The sequence below is a fragment of the Lissotriton helveticus genome, chromosome 1_1, assembly GCF_964261635.1.
Source record: "Lissotriton helveticus chromosome 1_1, aLisHel1.1, whole genome shotgun sequence".
Lineage (NCBI taxonomy): Eukaryota > Metazoa > Chordata > Amphibia > Caudata > Salamandridae > Lissotriton > Lissotriton helveticus.
Window position 1 is genome coordinate 431,808,455 of NC_136057.1, and position 26,076 is coordinate 431,834,530.

A 26,076-nucleotide genomic window follows, 5' to 3' on the forward strand; every position below is an offset into this window, starting at 1 on the left:
TAAGCATTACATTGTTCACGTCGTGTAGGAGGAGGATGTTCTTATTATCAATCCAGGATGGCGCACATGAACTTCTGGTTGCTTTGACCATATCCTCCCCAGCAAGTGTGTGGAATTTATTGTTGTTGTCAGTCACACATCAATGAAATACCACACAGCCCGGGGGAAGAGGGTTAGGGTTTGAAAATTGGATGGGAATTGGGTTTTTTTGGGGGATAGTTTGGTAGAGAGGAAAAAAAACACAACATGGTCAGTAAAACAACAAATGAAGATAAACAAATCTTTGGATTTGAAGATATCGATAATCCTTTAAAGGGACCTAAAGAAAGTGCACTACTGCATGCGAGAAGTTGTTTGGTGGTAAATGGATGGTTAGCTTACTGAAAAGTAGTACTACTACTTACTGCAACTTACTAGTAACTACGAAGGAACAAGTTAGCAAACTTGGCAGTACAGGGCTGCAGTCATTACGCAATTTCACTTGCCTCTCTGCCCTCAGACAATAAACACTTAGAACATTAAATTAGTGTTAAACATAGCACAGACGTATCAAATAGCTGGAGGGATGAATTAGCAGAGATCAAACAAACGCACAGAGTCACACTCGTAGAAGTAAGTTCAAGTTCACAAGAATATCATTGAAAAGATAAGGAGAATTTCGGATACTGTTACTGTTTTTGTAGTGGTCCCGTTGAATTTGTGAAGTCGATGCATCCAGCCATTCCTCTTACTGGCGGTACTCCTTCATTCCATCGGATGCTCCGTCGATCAATCTTGGTGACCAGACAAACAGTCCAGTGTCCACTGCCTGCCTGATGCGGATTTGCGGATCGCTAATTGTACGCCTGAGTAGTACATCGATGGCAGAGGGTAAAAGCCTGCCTGTAATTGATGATGGAAAAATACAACAGTAAGTGTTAAAGACACCTCGGAGAAAAAAATATGTAAGGCACGCTGTGTAGTGCAAAAATTATACTGTCACTTTCAGAGATGACAATCCCCAAAATCTAGAACACCCCACATTACCCTCCCAAAAACGTGCAGAATACTGCTGCTACCTCACAGAGGCCTAATTTCAAATCGTGTCAAAACGCACTCAGAAAGTATGTCCAAAACCCCCCTTTCCCACCATGGATTATGTTCAAACGATTAGACATTACAGCAAGTTTTCCAAGACCCCACCCAGTCGTAAAATAACCTCCGCCCAAACACATGCAATACAATAGTGCTAACCCTAACGAGCCCTAAGTTAAGAATAGTGGCAAACGCTTTCTTTCACTAGGCAAAATCCACCCTTTCCCACCATGGATTTTCTTCAAACCACTAGTTGCAACCAAGATTACACATTCCCACGAGTGCTGTAAGACCCCAGAGCCCAGTTGCAAAAATCTAGAACACCCCCAAACACATGGAATACTGCTGCTAGTGCTAACCCTAACGAACCCTAAGTTACAAAAAATGCAAAAGGCTTTTCAGCATGGATTTTGTCCAAACCACTTTTATCCGGTATTAGACCTTCCCAGCAATGCCCCAAGACCCGCCAACCCACCCGCAAAAAAGCACAACACCCCCAAACAGGCAAAAAGCAAAAATGGCAAATCTCATACTTACAATATTTTTGGGCCTTCTTTCAATTCTGTCCAAACGCGCTGTGCAGCTAGGCCATAACTCCCGTTTCCCACCATGGATTTCCTGAAAAACAAATGCAATCAAAATTAGACTGTGCCAGCAGTGCTCCCAGACCACAAAACCCACCCACAAACACCCAGAACGCCCCCAAAGAGCACCTCAAAGACAAGCAAGTCAGCAAAAACGCAAAAAAGTTTTCGCCTCCGATTTTGTCCAAACCACTTTTATCGGGTATTAGATCTTCCCAGCAATGGCCCCAGAGCCGTCAACCCAGGCGAAAACAAGTAGAAGACCCCCAAACAGCCAAAAAGCAAAAGTCATTTTTGGGGAAATTTCCAAAATCACTCCACGCGCGCTCTGCAGCTAGGCCCTAACTCCCCTCTGCCTCCATGGATTTTCTTCAAACCTCTTGCTATCAAAACTATCCCTACCCAGCAGTGCTCCCAGACCCCGAAACCCACCCACAAACACCAGGAAGCCCCCAAAACGCTGTAGTGAGCGAAATGTCGGAAAATGCAAAAACGCTTTTCCTCATGGATTTTGTCCAAAACAATTTTATCCGGTATTACACCTTCCCAGCAATGCCCCAAGACCCGCCAACCCACCCGCAAAAAAGCACAACACCCCCAAAGAGGCAAAAAGCAAAAATGGAAAATCTCATACTTAGAATATTTTTCGGCCTTCTTTCAATTCTGTCCAAATGCGCTGTGCAGCAAGGTCATAACTCTACTTTTCCACCATGGATGTCCTGGAAAACAAATGCAATCAAAATTAGACTGTGCCAGTGTTGCTACCAGACCCCAAAACCCACCCACAAACACCAGGAACCCCCCCAAATAGGCCACCGAAAACATGATAGTGAGCAAAAAGGCAAAAACTTTTTTTGCTCAGATTTTCTCCAAACCACTTTTATCCGGTATTAGACCTTCCCAGCAATGGCCCCAGAGCCGTCAACTCACCCGCAAAGAAGTAGAACACCCCCACAAGTGCAGAGTCTTTCTTCATTGGGCGTAATCCAGCCATCTGCTTTGAGGGAAATAGGAGTCTGGAGGAGGAGGATAGAGGAGCATGTTCTTGTGAACTTGTGAACCTGAGGAATGCAGACTGCGGCACCTTCAAATCAATAAGCAAATAAGTGAAGACAGTTCTGCTGATGGGCTTCTTTTTGTGATTGATTAGGTGATTAAATTTTTTATTTATATTGACTTTGCAAAACAAAGAAAGACATACACACAGGAATAAAAGTGAATAAGGACGAAAAAGAAAGTTATTGATTCATTGGCTCATTTTCAGGGCTCGGTGTCAGGGAAGCAGAGTTCGTCCTCATACTCTGCGAATTCAGGCGGGAGTAGGTCACCTGACAGAGAAGAAATTCCCTCATCTAAGTTGGTGTCCTCCTCGTCTTCTTCCGGCGTGTATTCTCGTACTTTGTAATCTGGTGGTATGAGGTGCTGATTCATCTTGATCATTGTTAACCTCTCCACATTTTTCGGCGAGAGGCGGGTCCTTTTGCAAGTTACAATGCCACCAGCAGCACTGAAAACACGTTCAGAAGACACGCTTGCGAGTGGGCAAGACAAGTAATTTATAGCCAGGTTGGTGATCTCTGGCCACAATTCTCTTTTCCCATGCCAATACGCCAATGGGTCATCATGAATATAGACCTCTGTTGGGTCATTCAGATAGTCCTGCACCATCGACTCAAGGTTCTGCAGGGTTCCTCCACTTTGCTTACTTTTTGCTGGGACCTTTTCAGAAGCAAACCCAAGCTGAGTTAGCCAATTGTCTTCTTCACACAATGTTCCTGTTGTGTCTGGTGCAGATGATCTGGTTGCTGGTGTCTTTAACGGCTGAGAGGTCACTTCTGCCACAGCCACAGGTGCAGGAGTGGATTCTTTCGGCTCCGGATGGCCTTCTGATGCTGATGTACTGCCTTTTCCTTCAATTTCCTGCCGTTCTCTTTCAAACCTCATGGCTGACAGACCTAGCCAACGTTTGTACTTTGAAACTTCTTCGTCACCAAAAGCAAACAATGCTCTGGCTGCCAGTGCCTTTTTGTAGTGTGGAAACAGAATAGTAGCACAAATGTAATGCTGTTCTGTGTTGATCTTTTGAAGACGTTCATCGCAATGTAGGCGCTGTAATAATTTCTCCGCCAAATGAAAAGCTTCTTGCTTTTCTTCATCTTTTTGCAACGTAGAAGACACCTCCTTCAGTTGGTGCTCTAGCATGCGCAACAACGGCATAGCTTTTCCCAAACTACAGTCCTCCCTGCTGACTGCACGTGTGAAGACCTCAAAAGGACGAAGCATGTCTGTCAGGCTTTTAACTAGCTCCTATTGCTCCCCATGTAACCTCAGGTCCTTCGTAGCTGTACCCAGTGTAAGGAAATACTGATCGAGTACCATAAACTGCTCATACAGACGCTCAAGCATGTAGAAGGTTGAGTTCCAACGTGTTGCCACCTCCTGGATGAGTGCTTTCACTGGCAGTCGACGCTCATGTAGCAGGCCCCTCAGATGCTTCCGGGCCTTAAAAGAATGGCTGAAATGTGTGCACATTCTTCGGCAGGTGGTCAGCACCTCGCACACTGGACTTTCTTCACTCAAAAGTTTTTTAACAACCAGGTTTATACAGTGCGCCAAACACGGCACTCTGAAATAGTGACCCTTATCCATGGCCTTAACTACATTGGCGCCATTATCCGTGGAAACATAACCAATCATGCGTTTTTTGGGGGACAGCCATTTCAAGACCCTTGCGTTAAACTCCTGCAAAATGTTTTGTGCTGTATGAGTTGTCTCCATGCCAAACATGGCTAGTGTTGCATGTTTCCGAGCAGCTTTAAAAACGTTGTCCGTGTCAACACCTGCCCTTAGCTTTGCTGTAACTCCTGAAAAAGAGACCCAGTGTCCAGTGATGCACATGTAATCAGTGCCTGCGCCACTGGTCCACATGTCTGTTGTCAGATGTATAGTATGAACAGCACTCTTCTTCAAAGCTGCCCCAATCGCCTCCAGCACATCTGCATGTAGTGCTGGAACCGCAACTCTGGCAAAATAGTACCGGCTAGGAACCTTCCATTTAGGGCAGAGCGTTGCCACTAATTCAAGAAAACCAACCCCTTCCACAAAAGAAAAAGGGAGAAGGTCCAGCGCTAGCATTTTAGCCAGCTTAGTGTTCTACAGACGCACCATTGGGTGGTTGTGTTCAAATGGTGCATCTGAACACAACATGCTTCTAATGGTGGGCTGGACCTTTTTTTACGGGAAGATGATGACTTCTTCGACCCAGTTACGCTCGGTGATGATGACATTTTTCGCATTGGTGTCTCACTCTCTCCCACACTCTTAGTGTGGCGCACAGGGGGTGTGCTGCTGACAGGGGTACTGGGTGTAGGTGAAGAAATGTTTGACGCTTCTTCCTCCTCATCATCATCAGATGAAACATCAACGGATACAGTTTGTTGACTTCCAATTCGGGCTTCCTTGATCTCCTTTAGGTGCGCAAGCCATTGGACAAGGTGCTGTCTCTTAAGATGACCTCTCTGGCCTCCGGTACCATAGTTGGTACCAAGCGTACCACGACTAACTGCAAGCTTACAAATGCTACAAATGGCTATGTTTTTCCTTTTTGGGCAAACACTAAAGAAGTCCCAAACTGCGGACTTCAAATGTCTGTGGGGGCGGAGGAGGCGATACTGCTGGTCATGCTGCTAATGCCAGATGAAGTGGAGGATGTGTGTTGCTGAACTTTACTACGTTGTGCACTTGCATCACCACTAATTGAGGTGGAGGTGGATGGAGGTACCTTCTGGCGAGAAAATATGGAAGCGGTAGGTGGTGGTGTACTAGTTAACTGCATTTGTGGTGGTCCCGTTGTCACGTCGCCATCATCACGCTCAGCAGCATTTCGGGATAGGGTAAAAATGTCTGTTTGCTGCATGCCCGCTGAGGCTGGAGTGACGCCTATGATGACTGTGTCGTCGTCAGGAGAGTCTTCATCAGCAGGAGTATACGCCACTTCTTCTTCAGCGTCATCATCACACTCCATAACTCTGAGACTTTCGGGGACCTTCCTTTTACGCTTAGCTACCTTTGTCAGATCATGGTGTGCCTCACTCTCAGGCAGCACTGGTGGTTCCCAATTTTCATCCATATCATCAGAAAGAAGGGGGCTTGAAGAAGAAGTAGACATCATCCTTGATCTTTTCCTTGTTGGGTATCTGGAAGACAATGAATCATCAGGAGGAGTAGCTTCCTCAAGTGATACCTCGGCTTGAATGTCGATTTCCTGATGTGCCCCTACTTCGGGAGGAACAACTATTGTGGGCACTTGTGCCACTCCATGCACCTCTGCTTGCGCATCTCCTTGCGCTGCCTCTCCTTCCACATATACTTGGGCTTGTACTACTTGCACAGGTGGTTGTTGTTGCGGCTGTGTTTGTTGAACACTCGTCAGATCAGTTACAACAACCTGTGTTGATTGAGGGACATTGCTGCTACTTTCTTGCGATTAGCCAACATCACTGGTCGATGGTGATTGAACAACTATACTGGCGGCCTCTAAAGCACTCAAGGGCTTGGACCTAAGTTGGCGTGGTGGTGGTGGCACTGAGCCCAATGGAGCGGGGGTGCTGCTCCCAGCAGCTTGGTCCCCAGCAGACCCCGCTGCTGCTGCGGGCGCACTTTTTTTTCCCCAAAAAATGTGGCAGTCGGCACACCAGTCTCCTTGGTATGTGGCGCCACTTGCTTCTTCTGCTCCTTACTGCCAACTTTCTTGCTAGAGGAGCTACGGGGAACTTTTTTTGGGGCCATCTTCTTCAGAGGTCAGAACAGCAGGCCGCAGTTGCACGAGTTGCAGAGTTGTCTTGTCTGTGGCCACACGTGACGTCGCGTGATGTTATGCTGCACACACACCGCTGCAGGACTTCTTCCTGGCACTGGTGGTTCTCTTGTGCACCTAAAAGCAATGGAAGACAGAGGAACATCAGTTATACACCTCAAAAAGTCAAAAAACACATAACAATCAGCACAATCTCATGCCATCCATGCCCACAGAAAGACTAGGCCCATGCACCACTCACTACCCCTGGGCACAATGGATGAAAGCTAGGCAAAATGGGTACAGGCCTCAGAACACTGCCTGTCTTCAAAATGGCCCCTTGCACCCCAAGCACATGGCCAGGGCCTGCCTGTACCAGTCCAGCACTCAAAATGGCCACCACCCACATGGCCAGTCCCCATCAACAGTACACCCCAAAAAAACGAAAAACACACAAAAATCACCACAATCCAATGCCATCCATGCCCTCCATGATGTTTACATTAAAGAGACCCCACAGACAGACTCAGTAAATGCACCACTCACTACCCCTGGGCAAAAGGCCTCAACAGCAGCCCCAAAAATCGAAAAACACACAAAAATCAGCACAATCCCAGGCCATCCATGCCCTCAATGATGTTTAAATTCAAGAAGACACCCCACAGAAAGACTAGGCCCATGCACCATTCACTACCCCTGGGCATAATGGATTAAAGCTAGGCAAAATGGGTGCAGGCCTCAGAACACTGCCTGTCTTCAAAATGGCCCCTTGCACCCCAAGCACATGGCCAGGGCCTGCCTGTACCAGTCCAGCACTCAAAATGGCCACCACCCACATGGCCAGTCCCCATCAACAGTACACCCCAAAAAAACAAAAAACACACAAAAATCACCACAATCCAATGCCATCCATGAGGTTTACATTAAAGAGACCCCACAGACAGACTCAGTCCATGCACCACTCACTACCCCTGGGCAAAAGGCCCCAACAGCAGCCCAAAAAAATCGAAAAAACCCACAAAATTCAGCACAATCCCAGGCCATCCATGCCCTCAATGATGTTTAAATTCAACAAAACAGTTGTATCATGCACCCATAACTAACCCTGGTCCTACTGGATACTGTGGCTACCCACAATATATTTTATTTAATGTTCTGAAAATGTTCCAAAATTGTAGTTGCAGCAACTGTAATGCCCCAAACAAACTTACTTGTGAAAGTTGATTTCTAATCCAAAAGTGATCCAAAGAAAGTCAAAAAGGCCTCAAATCCAAATATCCAGCAGCATCCACAAAAAGTAATCCTTCCAGGTCAAGATCCAAATGAAAGTGACCAGCACATGAAGAAAGCACTGGGAGGAGCCTGCTGGACAGGAACAGGATGTTGGAGACTGTGGGGCACTTCCTTCCTCCCCCCCCCCCCCCCCCAAAATGGACTCCTTGCAAAAAAAAGTGCAGGCAAATGTCAACCTTAGGAGTTATTCTGATAAAAATCATCATTTTCAGAAGGTTTATGCTGCTTGCTGGTGGATTTCTTGTGCAGAATTGCAAATTTTGCAATTTCGCGAGTGCAAGATTGTTGCTGCCCGCCGCATCTACGTGTTCGCAATTGTTTACTCCCGCGATGCGTGATCGCGAGCCTTTATGACGTTCTCGCGTTGACAAAATCTCGCTGTGCAAGGTGGCGGGCGGGATGACGTAATCGCGGTCGACAAACTCCCGCGGGATCACGCAGCAAGATCCAAAATGGCGCAGCACACCCAAACATGGAGAAAACCAACTTTTCAAGCGCTGAATGACGGTAAGTGAACGCCGCGCGCCGCAATATTGTATTTGTCAAGCGCGACCAAGCAAAAAAAAATCCGCTGCGTGCGAATTTACGAATTTTCGGCAAATTCGCGAGAGTTCGCGGGTCGCGAATTTACCGAAAATCCGCAAATTCCGCGAGCGGAACGGATTTTACGCCCATGCTTAATCGTGAAGAGCTTCGTGAGGAAATTCCGGAAGAAGGGCCCCCACTCCATCGACTCCGGTATGTCGAACGTGGACTGAAGGTCTTTGCTGCGAGGTTTCCCGCTTTCTAGACGGCTACGAAAACCGCTGCCCTGACTGCCGCCCTGTCTTGGACCCCCCTTTGTGCAGCTTTGTAAGGCGAGACGATAGACAGGTCTTCTGGTGACGTGACTGATACCTTAGTTAAGTATACGTGGGTCGCTCCCAGTCCTTTGTTTTGGGTTTCTTTGGGTCTTTGATTTGGGTATTGCAATTTCCAAAGCCGAGGGACTCGTATATTTACGAGATTATCGTTGCAGATAATCCCTTGAAGTTTGAAGCTAGAATAGTGAGCGAAGATGCCTAGTCTTAGCAAAATTAGGAGAATATTCTGTTGTGGTTGTAACAGGGATTCCCGATTGGAGGATTCATGCCTGATACCTCCAGTTGGAACACCGACTTATGAACTCTATTCTAAACATGGTGTGGGTCCCATTACGTTCAATGAAGTATGGGTCCGTTATACTAGGAAAGATGGGGTTTTACGATGGCCCCAATATGGTAGTTTTGAGACTGAGATTTTAGATAATTTAGAAACGAAATTGTTTAGAAAGAAAGCCCGGCCGGCGATGTTTGACTCCTTTCGCCTTTGGCGTAAAGAAGCCAGACAACGAGAAATCAAACAAGCTAAAAAAGATAAGAGAGAAAAGGGGTTGTCGATAATGCAAGCTGCCAAGCAGTTTAAAGAAGACGAAGAAGATAAAGCAATTGAGGTATCAGATAGGCAACATAATATGGCTATTGATAAATGTTATCCAGCATTGCCACCTCTTCTTGAGAAGGCGACAAAGGACCCTGAAAAGGACCCTTTAATGTCGCATCTATTGAGATTACCACCCCCTTATGCACAGAACGCTACGGCACCTCCTCCACCTCCAGTTGTTCCACCTCCTGGTCCTGCTCACCTACCGGCTCCCCTTCAGCTGGTCCTTCCACCTCCTCTTGGGCTGCAAACTTTGCTATCAGTTTTGTCCGGACCTTCTTTGCCTTACTCTCCTTTATCTTTGACTTCTGCTACTTTGCCTCAAAATACTTTGTCTCCTGTCCTTATGACGGCTTCTCCTTCTGCTCGACAATGGATGGCCGAAACTGTTACTGGTCTTTTGTCTCCTTTCTTTGGGTCGTCGAGTATGACCCCCGTCTCCTGTCCTTATGACGGCTTCTCCTTCTGCTCGACAACGGATGGCCGAAACTGTTACTGGTCTTTTGTCTCCTTTCTTTGGGTCGTCGAGTATGATCCCCGTTTCTGCGCGTAAACAATTGCGTAGTCAGCTACCTAGTCCCGAAGAGCGGACAGTGTTGGCTCTCCTGGTTCGCAGGTGGATTTTGAATGTTTCAAGGTATAATTTAGAGTCAGTTATGGATGTCTTCCTGTAGTGGGAAGCACCCAAGCAGAGATATGTGTTTGATGTAACGTGTACTTTCCTCCGTGAGGAAAGGGCAGATAATGATTTGGGTTCAGTCCCGGTAGAGTTGCTAAATATCCAGTCTTAGTTTGCGAAAGGGACGATAGTGGGTCCCGGAATTGAGGATGCGGTTGCGATGGTGCTTGCGTTTAGGAGCGATTTCCCTTCTCAGCGACTGTTTGAGCCTGATTCCGCAGTTAGGGGAAAGGTACGACAATATCCAATGAGAGAGGTTCCCCCAGTTTGGAGTGAAGGGGACGCAAACGCTAATCCGCCTGTACTGCCTCATTTTCAGAGAGTATGGGTACATGTGCCATGGAAGAGAGTAGAAGTTTTGGCCCTTAAACAGTCTTTACCTGATCCCCGTGAGAATCCAGCTGGCTATTACAAAGAATTGTACCAGACAGTTGACGCCTGCATCATGAATTTAGCCAACATAGATATGCTGTTGGGTAATGTAGTACCTCAACCTCTATGGGCAAAGATTCGTCATGAGGATCATGCGATTAAATTAGGTGACTCATGGGCCAATCTTGCTGCTGCGGACACTAGACTAGTTGGTGGTTCTAAGCCTGAGCCTCTAGTGGCAGATCTACCTGGCAGAATTATAGATCTTATGAAAACGATGATGCCAGCGTTACGAGTAAATTGGGACAAGTTAGCAGCATGCAAGCAGAAGAAGGACGAAAGTGTATCTGATTTCTTCACTAGGTTTGAAGAGACATTTATAGATCATAGTGGTCAGGATATGAGTACGGAAGGTGGACAAAGATTGTTCGTAGATAAGTTTGTCTTTAACTTACTTCCTGAACTGTGTAATAAGTTGAAAGATTCTGAGAGTTCTTGGGCTGTTTCCTCGTCGGCCCAGATACTGGCGACTGCACAGTACTACGAGAATAGGGATAAGGACGAGAAAGAAAGAGTAGAGAAAAAGACAAAAGACTTAAAGACAAAGGTTCTTTTGCAGCAGGCGTATCCGCCTCGCTCAAATCAACAAGAGTTACAGCAACGCCCACAGTTTCAGCAACCTCCATCCTTTCAGAGACCGCAACAGAAAGCTGGGTATTTTCCTCCAAGACCACCTTTGGGCTTGAATCAGTGTGCGTATTGTAGGGAGGAAGGTCATTATAAAAATGAGTGTCCTGTTTTACGACAGCGCGCGTGTGGTATACCGGCCCCGAGAGGTCGTGGTGGTTTTCAGCAAGTGTCTAGGGGTAGAGGACGTGGTGCGTTTCCTCAGAATGAACGTTCCTTACCTCCACAAAATTCTATGAATTGTTTTGATCAACAGAAAATTGCGTCTGGCCAGTCGACTCAGTACTATGCTGAGGACTATTGTGTTGAGAGTGAGAATGCTGACTATAATGATTGCTAGGACAGCCATGGACAAAGAGAGGGAGTAGTGTCGGTTCCAGTAGATCAGAGTGGGCCTTATGTTGCAGTAGTTACATCAGGTGTGGTAGCGCCTTTTCTTTTGGATACCGGTGCAGCGAAGAGTTCTATCATGCACTCTAAACTCCCTGGCGCACCTTTGTCTGGCTTAATGAATGTCTCGGAAGGATTCTCTGGCGCCCCAATTCGTAACGCAGTTTCTGTTCCTTGTCTCTTTCTATAGGGCCTTGTGAGTTGGAAGCACCTCTCATTTTAACGACAGGCTGTGGTGAGAATTTGTTGTGTTTGGATTTGTTGAAAATGTTGAATGCAACATTGCATTGTTCTCCTTCGGGAGTACAGCTAACATTGGGTAAGAAAGTGATCTCTCCGATGTATTTGTCTAAAGATCGGCTTCCACCAGAATTGCGTTCTCTCCCTGATACTCTTTGGGCTACTGGTCCTAATGATGTGGGTCTTTTGGAGATTCCACCTTACGTTGTAACGCTTAAAGCGAATGTTACATTGCCACGCATTCCCCAATATAGGATTTCTAGCGATGGTGAAAGAGCGCTTTTAGCAATCATTTATGATTTAATTGAGAAAGGTGTGATTGAAGAAACGAGAGGTAATGTGTGTAACAGTCCCATTTTGCCTGTCCTGAAGCACACTAACTCTTCTCAGCCACCTGTCTACAGGTTTGTGATCGACCTTCGAGAGGTTAATAAAATTGTCGTGCCACAGTTTCCTGTTGATCCAGACATTACTGCTTTGCTGACTATGATTCCTGCCTCAGCTGCCTGGTTTTCGGTTATAGATCTGAAGAATGCTTTCTTCAGTATTCCAATTGCCGAAGAGAGTAGAGATATTTTTGGCTTCTCTTTAGGAGGCCGAAGCTTCCGGTTCAAGTGCGCTCCTCAAGGCTATTGCGAAAGTCCTTCCATTTATAGCCAGGCTTTGAAAACTCAGCTTGATACTCTTGTATTGCCTACTGATACTGCTCTTATTCAGTATGTTGACGATTTATTAGTGGCTGCTAATGATGAGGAAACCTGTAAAGAAGCTACTATTTCTTTGTTATGACATTTGTCTGACTTGCATCATAAAGTGTCACCTTCAAAGTTGCAGTATTGTCGCCAAGAGGTGACCTACTTAGGTCATCTCTTGTCAAAGGAGGGAAGAAGGTTGACCCCAGAACGAATTCAAGCGATTGCTCGAATGACTGTGCCAAATACGCAGAGAGAGGTACGTGCTTTTCTGGGTATCACGTCATATTGTAGACAGTGGATTCCGAACTGTTCTTTGTTGGCAAAGCCTCTGTTGGCATTGACTTGTAAGGATATACCGAACCCTCTTCCTTGGTCTGACGATTGTCAGAAAAGTTGCGTGATGCGTTGTGTTCTGCTCCAGTGTTGGGTACTCCTGACTACAGTAAGCCTTTTACACTCTATGTCCACGAGAGAGAGGGTTGTGCATTGTCAGTTTTGACTCAACAATTCGGTGATAAGCAGCGTCCATGTGCGTATTTCTTGTCGACTTTAGATCCGGTAGCTAGAGCATTGCCAAGTTGCTTAAGAGCTACAGCGGCAGCGGCTGTTTCTATCCGACAGTCTGCTGGATTGGTGATGGATAACACGTTGGTTGTGATGGTTCCACATGCAGTGGATACTTTGTTAAATAGAACCAAGACTCAGCACCTTCCTAGTGCGAGATTGTCGGGCTATGAGTTGACGCTGTTGGCTAGTCATGTGCACATCAAGCGGTGTAATATATTGAATCCAGCGACATTGGTGCCGATTTCTGTGGACACAGATGGTCAGGAACAGCATGATTGTTTTCTTAGGACGGAGGAGGAAACGAAGGGGAGAGTCGATTTAAAAGATACTCCTCTTTCGGATCCTTGTGGTAAATAAATAAATAATACCCTATTTTTGACTAGACTTATAGCATAACAGATAGCTCAATAAAATAAGAGTCAAGATTCGAGGTAGTAGGAGTTTCTGCAGGTTTATTACAGCATAAGGACAGGATCAGGACAACCTGCATGGGAATAGGACAATAAGGCCCGGCAGCTGCCGGGGCTGGGTCTGGGATGAGCGCGCTAACATTCAATAAACAAAACATTGACTTATATACATAGCGCAAACACATAGCATTACATTGCAGTAGGCGTAGCGGTGGGGGGAGCAGAAGGCGTGACGCGTAGCAGTCGCGAGAGATAACAGTAAAAGTAGGTGTAACTGGGTGTAACTGGGCGTATACATAGACATGTGGTGCAAACGTAACAGAATATGTCATGAATGGGCGGAAACTTTGGAGGGGGCTACCTAAGGAGCCGGGACCTCTAACCTAATGGTGCGCGAAAACTGGCAATGACGTGTTACTAGGAGAAGCTGGGGGCTATGAACTCTGTGCTAGGAGCAGAGACTAGAGTCTGAAGGGTCGGAGCGACATGTACCTAAACCCTATCTGGTATCTAATGTTTAGGGAACATATTGATATAAACTAGAAGTCATGAGGGGAGAAGCTAACTTGACTCTAAGACTGGACCATGCATTATTCTACATGTAGTGCGTGATGAAGAATATTAAATGACCATTAAATACAGTATTTCTCTAACATGGAGACGAGAAGGCTAGACAATGACGGAAACTATTGATGCAGAAATCTGTAGCTTAGGAATGCAGAGGAGGAGGACTGAACTGATAACTGGAACTATAACATACTTTTGGCAGACTCAGAGGCAGAGCCAAGCTGCACCGGGCACTGCGAGGCAGGAAATAAGTGAAGGGTCGAGGATACAGGTGGGGGCTGTATCGCTCCTCAGCGAGGCTTTCAGGAGACAGGAGCTGAATCCAGGGTCCGGGCCTTTTTGAGGCCTAGAAACGGGGATTTTATAATGGAATAACGTGCACACTAAGAAACGTGGCAACATTACTTTACATAGGCCTGATATTCGTAGTATTCACGAGGACTGGAAAATAGCATACTAGAGGTGGACACAACTGGAATTGCGTCATTAATCAGGCATGGGGAATAACATATGCATATTGGTCATGCACACATAACATATGATGGATGAAGCGTAGGGACACAGAACATGGCAAAATTTACTTTTCCACATCCTGATGGTACGCTATGGGTTGATGGGTCATGCTACAAGCTCCCAAATGGCGATACGACCGCGGCATATGCGGTGACGACATTATGTACGATCGTTGAAACTGCACGAGTGAGCTATTATTCGGCGCAAGCAGCAGAGTTGATTGCATTAACGAGAGCGAGTACTCTATCTGAGGGAAAGAGAGTAAATGTGTATACCGATAGTCAGTGCGCGTTTGGTGTAGCACACAGTTTTGGACGCTTGTGGAAAGAAAGAGGATTTCTCACATCGCATGGGACTAAGATCCAACATGGGCAGTTGGTGAATGAGCTTCTTGACTCACTTACTTTGCCGAAGCAAGTTGCAATTGTGAAGTGTAGTGCTCATCGGAAGGTTACGGATGATGTTGGTCGTGGTAATGCGTTTGCGGATGAAGTTGCGAAAGAAACAGCGAGAAATGTGATGAGTCGAATGTACGTTGCAGGCCCTGCGAGATGGATTGGTGCAGCTGGAATGTGTGAAGATACGATTGAGAGTGTGAAATCAATCCAGGCTGAAGCTACTGAAACTGAAAAGAGTGTGTGGAGAGAAACTACGGGTAGATTGGATTCGACTGGTTGTTGGGTTGAATTATCAGAACACCAAAGATGGATGTTGCCGGATGCATATGTGCTTGCTGTAGTTACGATGGCACACGGGTTGTCTCACATTAGTGCAAAAGGGATTTGTAAGTTGTTAGCTCCAGTGTGGCAGAATGGTGGAATTCCTAAGTGTGCGGAGAATCTGGTCAAGAACTGCATGGTTTGTCTGATGCATAATCCTGGCAAGGGAACCCCAACTCCAGCCGGTCACTTCGCACCTCCGACGTATCCGTTCGAGGTGTTGCAATTGGATTTTATCCACATGGAGAGATGTAACAATCTGAAATACGTCCTGGTGGTTGTCTGTGCCTTTTCAAGATGGGTAGAGGCTTATCCCCTAAAGGATAACACTGCTGTATCCACAGCTAAAGTCTTGCTCAAAGAATATTTCCCTAGGTTTGGGTTGCCAAGGATGGCGTGGAGTGATAACGGAAGTGAGTTCGTGGGGAAGATCATGCAGAGAGTGTGTGAGGGTTTGGGCATAAAACAAAAATTCCATGCTGCGAATCATCCCCAATCAGCTGGATTAGTGGAATGTTACAATGGCACTTTGAAGCTGAAGTTAGCCAAAATTCAGGCGAGTTGTGGTCTCCAATGGCCCGATGCTTTGCCGTTGGCACTTTTGGCAACTAGAACTACAGTGCATTCCCAAATCGGACTTAGTCCGTATGAAATTGTCTTTAGTCGACCGGCAAATGTGTGGGGAGTGCCGAGACCAACAAAATTTAGTGATAGTGACCATCCTGTGTTGGTGGACTATTTGTATGACCTGACGGCTAAATTGCGTGTCTTGCATCAACAGCTTCACGATAACATGTCACCAGCCTCTGTGGACCCAGGTCACACCATCAATCCTGGTGACTGGGTTCTCGTGAAAAATTTTCAACGGACCAAGAACGACCAGCCCCGCTGGACGGGCCCTCATCAGGTGTTGCTGTCTACAAGAACGTCTGTAAAAGTCTTTGGGAAGAAAAATTGGATCCATGGCGTACACTGTAAGAGGGTACCTTTACCTCTGCCGTACGACCAGTGGATCCTCAAAGATAATGCAGACACCGAGACTGAAAGGTTGCCAAAGTTCACACCGTTCAGCGATGCTGAGTTGGTATGGAGAGGGACTGAGAAAGAAGACGTTGATGTCTTACAAGCAGCTGTGTCTTCATCTTCGAGATTGGACACCACCGAGCCTGAACTGCTATTCCAAAACCAGACAGAGCTTGGTAAAAACCGTTATAATCTACGACCTAGAAATAATGGACTAATAAAGAACAAGTAATTCCTTTTTGATTTTAGAACTGCACTCTCTCAGCCAAAAAACTGTTTTGATCATTTTTTTTTCCTTTTTCCAACCGCCATCCGAGTTCAGCTGTAGGGTCGCGGTGTAAAGACTTGGGATTGCAGCCGTGTAGACACAAGGTTGACGGTTCTGGTTGGTCTTAGGGTGTTCCCTGGACTGACAGACGCACTCCTTAGCAGAAGAAAACCAACCGCCGCGAACAGCCCAGTTAGAGGATGGAGTTTTTTGAGATCGAGAGAGTTGCTGAGAAAATTAACTTTAAGATGAAACTATGTAAAATAATGCATAACAAGTACTTTCTGGTTACATGTATTCTGATGTTTTTTAGCATGACGTTAACTTTGGTGGGTTGGATTGTTTTTACTACTCAAGTGTCTTCTGCACCCATTTCTCAACCTACGACTTTTCCTACTACTACTCCTTTGCATTTTTATCACATCTTACCTGAACACAAGCAGATTAGAAGGTCAGAATTTGTACATAACACATTCGTACAGCTACTGCATCAACATCAGTTGGTGGTGAACATTACTAATTGTTGGGTGTGTGGTCCTATGCCACATATTACAGATAGAGTTGTTCCCTATCTGATCTTACCGTTTAGTCAGAATGGGTCGTTATGGGCTTTTCAGACGATGTTCATTTATGCCCTGGAAGTCTATCCTCTGCATTCCATGAGAGATAACTTGAGTAATCAAGCCCTGGTGAAGGGAGTTATGAATATGAGCAGAGATATCAATACGTACAGGACTATTCCCAAGGAAGAGTTATCGGCTTATGTTGGATGGAACACGACCAGATACAGTGTTAGTCTGAGTGAAAAGCAGAAACGAAAGAGGTCACCTCCGAATTGGATCGTACCCCACCGAGGTCAATTTTGTCTGCAAGGTAATGGCAAAAATCCGAAAGCTCAGCTGGGGAAGAGTGTTTGTACTCAGACATATGTTTTTACGTCTCAATCTTCCCCGCCGTTTTTGGCAGCTAAGGGCACTTATTTTGTTTGTTACAACAGAGCATATACATGGTTGCCCCCTGATTTTTCAGGAACGTGTTATGTTGGATACTTGTTGCCTCCTACGTATACTGCCGCTGCAGATTACCACAAGACAAGAGTTGTTAGAGGTGTCTTCGATTGGGAAGATACCGCTGGACAGGAAGTGGGAGACTTCTTTAAGGGGTTCTTACCGTTTTGGGGACCTATGGCTAACAGTAAAGGCTTACGGCAATTGACGAGAGTGGTTGAATCCACTATAAACGAAACTGCCGTTGCCCTTAGTAATCTGACAGCTGAGCTTCAAGCGGATCGCCTTATGACATTACAGAATCGTATGGTTTTAGACGTCATACTCGCAGATCGAGGTGGAGTATGTAAAGTGATCCAATCGAGTTGCTGCGTTTTTTTCCCAGATAATGCTCCGACGGTATACGAGGCCATTTCCAAGTTACATAAGATCTCCGAGTCTATACATGTGGACGAAGGAGATTGGTCGTTAACTGGATGGTTTTGGGGACTGTTATCCGTTTGGGGATGGAAGCTTCTGATGATCATTGGTGCGGCTCTAGCGGTTCTTTTCTCATGTTGTCTTTGTGTACAGTGCGGTCCTGCCATATGTGGCCTTTGTGCTACTACGTGTGTCAGGAGACCGCCTGTCTCGAGAGATACACAGAGAAACAAGATAATGCTTCAACAGCACCTTGGTGATCTGATGAAAATCGACATCGACTCAGATATAGACTGAGTAATTGCCTATGTAAGGGCAAAAGGAGGCTAAATTACCAACGAAGGGAGGTAGAGAAAAGAGATAGGATTCCTTCTCCACAGGCACTGATAAATAAACAAGGAGAATCCTACTACCAGTGTGCACCACAGTGATGGGGAACACTCAGTGTTGTGTAAAATACCCCTCACACACCAACAGGCCCCTTGGTGTCATGCTTCATCATCGGGGTCTTCGCACCCCGCTAAGGGGATGCGGCACGCTACGACCTGCGACTACGCGGGAGCGTTGACAAGTAATGACTATGTGTGGTGTGTGTTGAGTGCACGTGAGGGGATTAATGTGAGTGAAGGGTGTGGTGAAAATTAAAAAGTACCTGGCTAGTGGGTGTAGCGAAAAAAACGTTATTCCATACCCCTAGCTGGTGCTGTTAAAAGGTGTGCAAAAGACGAGGTTCAGAGTCTTAATTAGGGACTAGACCTCTGGTGTGCGTCGACATGTTTCGGAACTGGTGTTCCTTCTTCAGGACGGGGCACAACTTCCCAACCCTACTCACGTATTTCTATTAAAAAGTGTGATTCTACTTATTAAAAAGTGATAATGATCTCACGGAGGCTATCAATGTGCCTACAGCGGTATCTTCGGTTCATGCAATTGCATGCCCTGAAAAAAAGGAAAAATTCACCTTTAGTTTGGTTGTCACATAAGACTCGCTCAGACAGGTGCAGTCACCTGGAGCCCCAAACAGTCAAATTGACCTGTAAAAAAGAGGGACATACAAAACACACAACATAAAAGACACACTAGAAGGTTTTTTGTACATGTTTTTCATTTGGACATGCAACACGCATGCGCGCACCTTTCAGAAAACATTGGATGACCAAGAATGGGGGTAAAAACAGCTTCCCGATATGGTGAAAAACGAAAGCATTTCCTCTTTACCGCACGACCAGTGTGACGCTTTCGCGCATGCGCCTGTTACCAGCAAACCAAGGGCACCATAGCGCATGCGCGTCCTGTTCTGAAACCTTTTCAACAACGAGGCATGCGCAGTGGGGCTGTGATCGACACCAACTGCAGTCTGGGCATGCAATAGGCAGGGAAGCGGACACTCCTTATTTGGTCTTCTGAGAAACCCGGTAATAAACCAATAACGAAAGGACACATGCCCCATAGAGAACGCACAAAGGGACACGATAGGCGGGCATACGGATGTACCTTTTTAGGACATCATCCGATTTCCGCTAATTGACGAGTGAGAGACCGCCTGAATCCCCAATATATACCACCATGGTGCGTGCATTCGCTTTTACGGCGGAGCAGCACAGGGTGGTAGAAGGAGGCTAATTTAGGCGGATTTTGTGAGTATGCATATGGAACACAAGAACAACTCTCTGATATCCAGATCTAGTGTGGAGTACAACAGTGAGTAATAGGAGTAACAGTACTGAAACCACTTCTTTACCCTCACAGATTGTGGATCCACCTACCTACCCTGATGTTTCTGGATATGCTCATGACGCAATTCACAACAGTGACAATGAGTATGTCCAAATGAAAAACATGTACAAAAAACCTTCTAGTGTGTCTTTTATGTTGTGTGTTTTGTATGTCCCTCTTTTTTACAGGTCAATTTGACTGTTTGGGGCTCCAGGTGACTGCACCTGTCTGAGCGAGTCTTATGTGACAACCAAACTAAAGGTGAATTTTTCCTTTTTTTCAGGGCATGCAATTGCATGAACCGAAGATACCGCTGTAGGCACATTGATAGCCTCCGTGAGATCATTATCACTTTTTAATAAGTAGAATCACACTTTTTAATAGAAATACGTGAGTAGGGTTGGGAAGTTGTGCCCCGTCCTGAAGAAGGAACACCAGTTCCGAAACATGTCGACGCACACCAGAGGTCTAGTCCCTAATTAAGACTCTGAACCTCGTCTTTTGCACACCTTTTAACAGCACCAGCAAGGGGTATGGAATAAAGTTTTTTTCGCTACACCCACTAGCCAGGTACTTTTTAATTTTCACCACACCCTTCACTCACATTAATCCCCTCACGTGCACTCAACACACACCACACATAGTCATTACTTGTCAACGCTCCCGCGTAGTCGCAGGTCGTAGCGTGCCGCATCCCCTTAGCGGGGTGCGAAGACCCCGATGATGAAGCATGACACCAAGGGGCCTGTTGGTGTGTGAGGGGTATTTTACACAACACTGAGTGTTCCCCATCACTGTGGTGCACACTGGTAGTAGGATTCTCCTTGTTTATTTATCAGGGCAAAAGGAGGGTCTGAGGTTCCGTGAATTCTGAACCCGTGTTTTAATGTCATGGTTCCGTTACGATTTTGGTAACAAGGAACCGTAACTAATGAGTTCGGCAAGTACGGGTGTTTTCTCCATGTTACACACAAGGATTCACAGTGTATTTGAAGATTCCGTTCCGAACCATAGTTTTCATTCTGTGTAAGGCAGCCATTTTGTGGTTGCCCTCACATAGGCCAATGACTGCGGCTGACTGGGTCTTTAAGACGCGTGCCCTTTAGCGGGGGTTTGTGCTGACTTCTACATGACCCGAAGTGAACTGACCTCGTTGCCTGAAGCCGACCTTGCTGAGCCAGTTCTTGCCCGCTAGTTGATCAAGACTAAAATCAGAGCGCAGGACATCGTAAAGTTTTACTACACACAAATATGCCTTATCATACTCTTACCTGTTTCTGTTTCTTTCTTTATGGTCTATTTATGATATGGGTTGTGGCCTCTTTTATTATGGGTTCGTTCGGCCTGTCTAGAGAAGAATGTTGGGTATGTCCGATGATTGATGTTGGGCCGGACAACTGAAAGTGGGTTTTACCATCATGCGATACTTTTTGGTGTGGATACTTGTGATTGGACAGTTCATAAATAATAGGTGTTTGTCTGGAATGTGATTTTTGGCATAAAAAGGGATGACTTGCTTTGTAAAGGTGAGCAGTCTCCTGAGAACTCATACCGTGATGATTTCTAGGACTTCTGTTACTGGCTGCAGTCAATAAATTCGATCTTTGACGTCACCATGAAGAGTCCCGTGTCTCTGTATTCTAAGACAGGTGAACCCGAAGACTTTGGGCGTGCCCCTGGCGCCGCCGGGTTCTAAAATATCCGGTTCTTCACTCTTGTCCAAGAGGTTCAAAGGTTGTATTAAAATCACCACCTACAATAATAGACAACTGTATTGGGAGGGTCTCAAGGTGGTGATCAAGAGCAGAGATTACCTCGGATGTTTGTCCCCCTACCGTCCCCCTTGCATGAATGTTGAAAATAGCCACCCCTTGACCACTTGCCCATATAATTTTGACTGACAAGATTTCATTCGATGGAGAGCTAATTTGCTGCACCTTACAACATAAGGATTGACGGACCCAGATTATCAAACCCCCTGTTGGTCGACCTTTGGATTTCTTGGTGGCAGGAGCTTGAAAATTAAGGAACCCCAGGCGAAAGACTGGAACCATCAACCAAGATTCCTGAAAAAGGATGATGTCATACTGGTCAATGAACCTACACCATTCTGGAGTTGTTATTTTATTGCCAATTCCAGCGAGGGTCCATGAGAGAAAAGTCAGCCCTGCCGTACCTTGTGAAATACAGGGTAGATCCTGTGAGATCTTATCTCCTAGGGTCACGCCCTCGATCACTGGTTGGTGTTCTATACTAGTGGTCATGTGACAGTACATCTCTGGTAAGAACCCATCTGTTCCACGGTGATCACGTTCCCCGGTAGTGTTTAAGCAAGTTACTTGCCCAAAATCCCTGGTCTCTAAGGGCAGCCCTTTGGGATGGGATCTTTCCAATGGATTTATTTGAGGTGTAGGAACCTTGTTCATTGATGCATCGCCCTGATCCTTAGGATCGTACATTCTACCAATCTCTACTGCTTTCACAGACACATTACTTTCTACACCCTGAAGTCAATCACATTTGTCCAAGTCGGTCAAAACCCCAAACCGATTCCTCAGGCTAATACCTCCCAAATGTTCTTAGTACAGGAAACCGTTTCGGCCATGGTCTGCTAAAGCTCGCTACACTCCATCTCCTGTTATAGAAAAATGTGAGCGTTAGTGGGATCATGGCAGAGTCCCTTTGTTGTAGGGGACATAAATTTGTCAATATATTAGGCAGTACCCAAGGACTTGAGAAGTTCATGGCTATACAGTCTCCCTTGAATTTTTTCTGGTGGTCCCCAAGCCAGGATACCCTTCTTGCCATAATAATTTCCCCTGCTAGCTGCTGTTTGCCCCAGGGAGATATCCTCATATTTTTGGTCAGCCAATACAGGGCTTTATCAATCAAAGAGATGGTTGTTTCCACCTGGCCAGGGGCCAAAGGGGGGGCGTTTGCCAAGACTAGGACTAAAGGAGAAGCTTCCGCAACAAATTGAAATGAGTCACACTCTTGGCGTGGGTCTGTAGATGTTGCTAGAGGATTAAGTGGTTTGGTAGCTTCGATAGAAGACCCTTTCTCCTGATTTGTTGTTCCACTAATAATTTTGGTTACAGTCTTCTCGGGTCCCGGGTCTCTCGGATTTGGCTCCTCTATGGTAGGTAAACCATATGCTAGGGGAGATTGGTGTACCTGCCCCTGCATAGGGATAGACTGACCATTTGGTACATGTTGTGATGATAGTCCTGTTGTAGGAGTGTTTGGTGTTGGTGATGACCCCCTGTTTTGTTCAAAAGCGTTCATCCTAGCTTCCACTAAGGATAATCTAGACTTAATTGGAGCCAGGGCTAGATCTAGTTTTCTTTTAAGGATCATCCAGACATTATCGGATAGGTCCTCTAGTGATGGGTGACTAGCCGAGGGGGGATGTTTGGGTACTTTTGGCTTTGTTTTTGGCAGCCTAGCCACCTTCTGTTTTGCCTTCCCAAGTGCTAGCAACCCACCAGCCCTTGTGCAACGTCTCGCTTTAGGTGCAGGAGAGGGGGAAGACAATTGTGAATCATCCTCCACGTGGCCTTGGGGGGTGGCAGTTTGGGACTGGACATGACTACTCTTTATCGTGGAAGTGGCATCGTCAAGATCTAACAAGTCGCGGGGAAGACCAGGGGATTGCAGCGGAGTAGAAGGAATATCATATATCATAACAGTGGTACGAACAGGGTCCAATGATAGCCGTGTTTCGGTTCTTTCGATTTCTTCATTAATCAGGCTGGATACTTTAATCAAATATGAGTCCATAGTCGCTCCACCCCCTCCTCCTGATTTGTTCATATCAGTTCTCATTTTCCCCATAGTATTACAATAGGGTGGTTACAGTACCTTTACTTAGATGCAGATTTTGGAGGGGGGCCTAGCCCGGCCTCCTTCGGCCCCTGACGGCCACGGACGGCCCACCCTTTGCCCAGGCTTAGCCCGGCGCCGCCCGCGCGCGTCCCGCGATGCGTGGGGGCGAGAGCGCTTTGAGGGCTGGCGCCGGCGTGCGGCTGACGTTGCTCCTCCTTGGGTCACTGAGAGTTGTAGGCGGTTGCCTGGAGTTACCGCGAAGCCGTTTCCCTCACGGCGCTGTGATGACTGATGAAGCCGTTCCCCTCACGGCACGATTAACAGGTGAGGAAGCCATTCCCCTCACGGCAAGAGACAGAGCAAAGTGCAGGCAGCCGTTCCCCTCACGGCGAGCTGATAATTTGTTTAGTGCTTCCCGCGATGCGTGGGAGCGGGAGCGCTATGAGGGCTGGCGCCGGCGTGCGGCTGACGTTGCTCCCCTGTGGGCCACTGGGTGTTGTAGGCAGTTGCCTGGAGTTACCGCAAAACCGTTTCCCTCACGGCGCTGTGATGACTGATGAAGCTGTTCCCCTCACGGCACGATTAACAGGTGAGGAAGCCGTTCCCCTCACGGCAGGACACAGAGCAAAGTGTAGGCAGCCGTTCCCCTCACGGCGAGCTGATAATTTGTTTAGCGCGTCCCGCGATGCGTGGGGTCGGGAGCGCTATGAGGGCTGGTGCCGGTGTGCGGCTGACGTTGCTCCCCCTTGGGCCACTGGGAGTTGTAGGCGGTTGCCTGGAGTTACGGCGAAGCCGTTTCCCTTACGGCGCTGTGATGACTGATGAAGCCGTTCCCCTCACGGCACGATTAACAGGTGAGGAAGCCGTTCCCCTCACGGCAGGACACAGAGCAAAGTGTAGGCAGCCGTTCCCCTCACGGCGAGCTGATAATTTGTTTAGCGCGTCCTGTACGAAGTAAGCAATAGATCTTTTGGACAGCCTTGGTTTCGTAGTAAACAAAGAAAAGTCATGCTTGGTTCCAAGTCAAGAGACTCAGTTCTTGGGGTTTTTGATAAACACGATCCAGGATCAATTGAGATTACTTATGGACAAAATAAAGAAAATAAGGAAGGAAATTAGAAGAATTTTGTTGTTGGATGTGATCTCTTTGGGAATGCTAGCCAGGGTTATAGGGTTGTTGTCTTCAACTATTCAAGCTATTTTTCCAGGACCTTTGTATTATCGTGCTCTTCAGAGATTGAAGAGCAATCACTTAAGGTATGGTTTGAAGTATTCAGAGGAAATTACACTTTCAGAGGAAGCCAAGTTAGTACTGCATTGGTGGCTAAAAAATATGAAGGCATGGAATGGGAAAGCTACTTTTGGAGTAAATCCGTAATTGATAATAGAATCAGATGCAAGTTTAACTGGCTGGGGATCTCGTTGTGACTTCGACAGGGGGAATATGGACTATGGAAGAAAGGGAAATGCATATAAATTGCCTGGAAGACAGGGCAAGGTGTTCAGTCTTCTTGAGGCTGGACAATGGAATTGCTGTGAGATATGTGAACAAATTAGGGGGAGCAAGGTCAAAGGATCTGGCAGATCTAGCAAGAGTTTTTGGGATTATTGTTTGAGTCAGGACATCCTAGTTCAGGCGGAACACATCCCAGGTTTGACGATTGTGGAGGCAGATTGGTGCTCGAGGAATTACAAGGACTCCCGCGTTTGGAGTCTCCACAGGTCAGTGTATTTGAGGTTGATGGAAATTTGGGGACCTTGTTATGTGGATCTATTTGCAAACAAGAGGAATACCTAATTGATGAAATCTTTCAATTTGCGTTCGGAACCTGATTCAGCGGGGATAGATGCTTTCAGACAGGATTGGGGGGACTTTGTCCTTATGCTCTCCCTCCCTTTGTAATTATAACTCAAGTAACCTTGTTGGTTCGGAAATGGAGGGAAGCAATAGTCTTGATAACTCCGCTTTGGAAGTCTCAGGTCTGGTACCCAATTCCTCTAGAAATATCGATAGATTTTCCAATTTTGCTTCCATGGTTTTGACGGGTCAGTTGGGGTAACATCACGATCTTGTATTATCGGATCAGTTGAGACTGATGGCATAGAGAATTTCAGGCGAGTATGGGAAGTACCTGGACTTTCGCAAGAGGGTTCAAATCTTATTAGAGAGTCCTGGGCTCCAGGAAGCAGGAAAATGTATGGACTGGCATGGGTGAAATGGTTGCGCTGGTGTGTGGAGAGGGATTTTCATCCCATGTCAGTGGATGTAGTTAGTGTGGTCAATTATTTAGCAACCTTGTTTGCTTCCGGTTTGGCCTACCGTACTATCAATCTACATAGATAAGTCATTGCTGCTGGTCATGAATTGGTTAATGGAGTATCTGTGGGACAGAATGTTCTGGTGAGAAGACTGATGAGAAGTGTAAGAGTTTCTATTCTTCTGTTTGGGATGTGTTGAAGGTGTAATCATACTTGGAGAACTTAGGTAACAACTGTGGGTTGAATTTGAGAATTTCAAGTGGGTAGTTGACAATGTTGTTGTGTTTGCTGTCTTTTACAAGTTTTTCTGATGTGAAAGCATTGGTTGTCTGTTCTAGTATTGTAACGCAGAGGGTGTCTGTTTCTACTTGTGCAGGAGAATGAAAACAAATTCAGAAACCATTTTCTACCCTTATTTTGATGAACATGAATCTTTATGTGTTGTGCGTTGTTTAACAAAGTATGAAAAGAGAACTTCAAGTATTCGATCTATCTTCAAATGAAAAGCAACT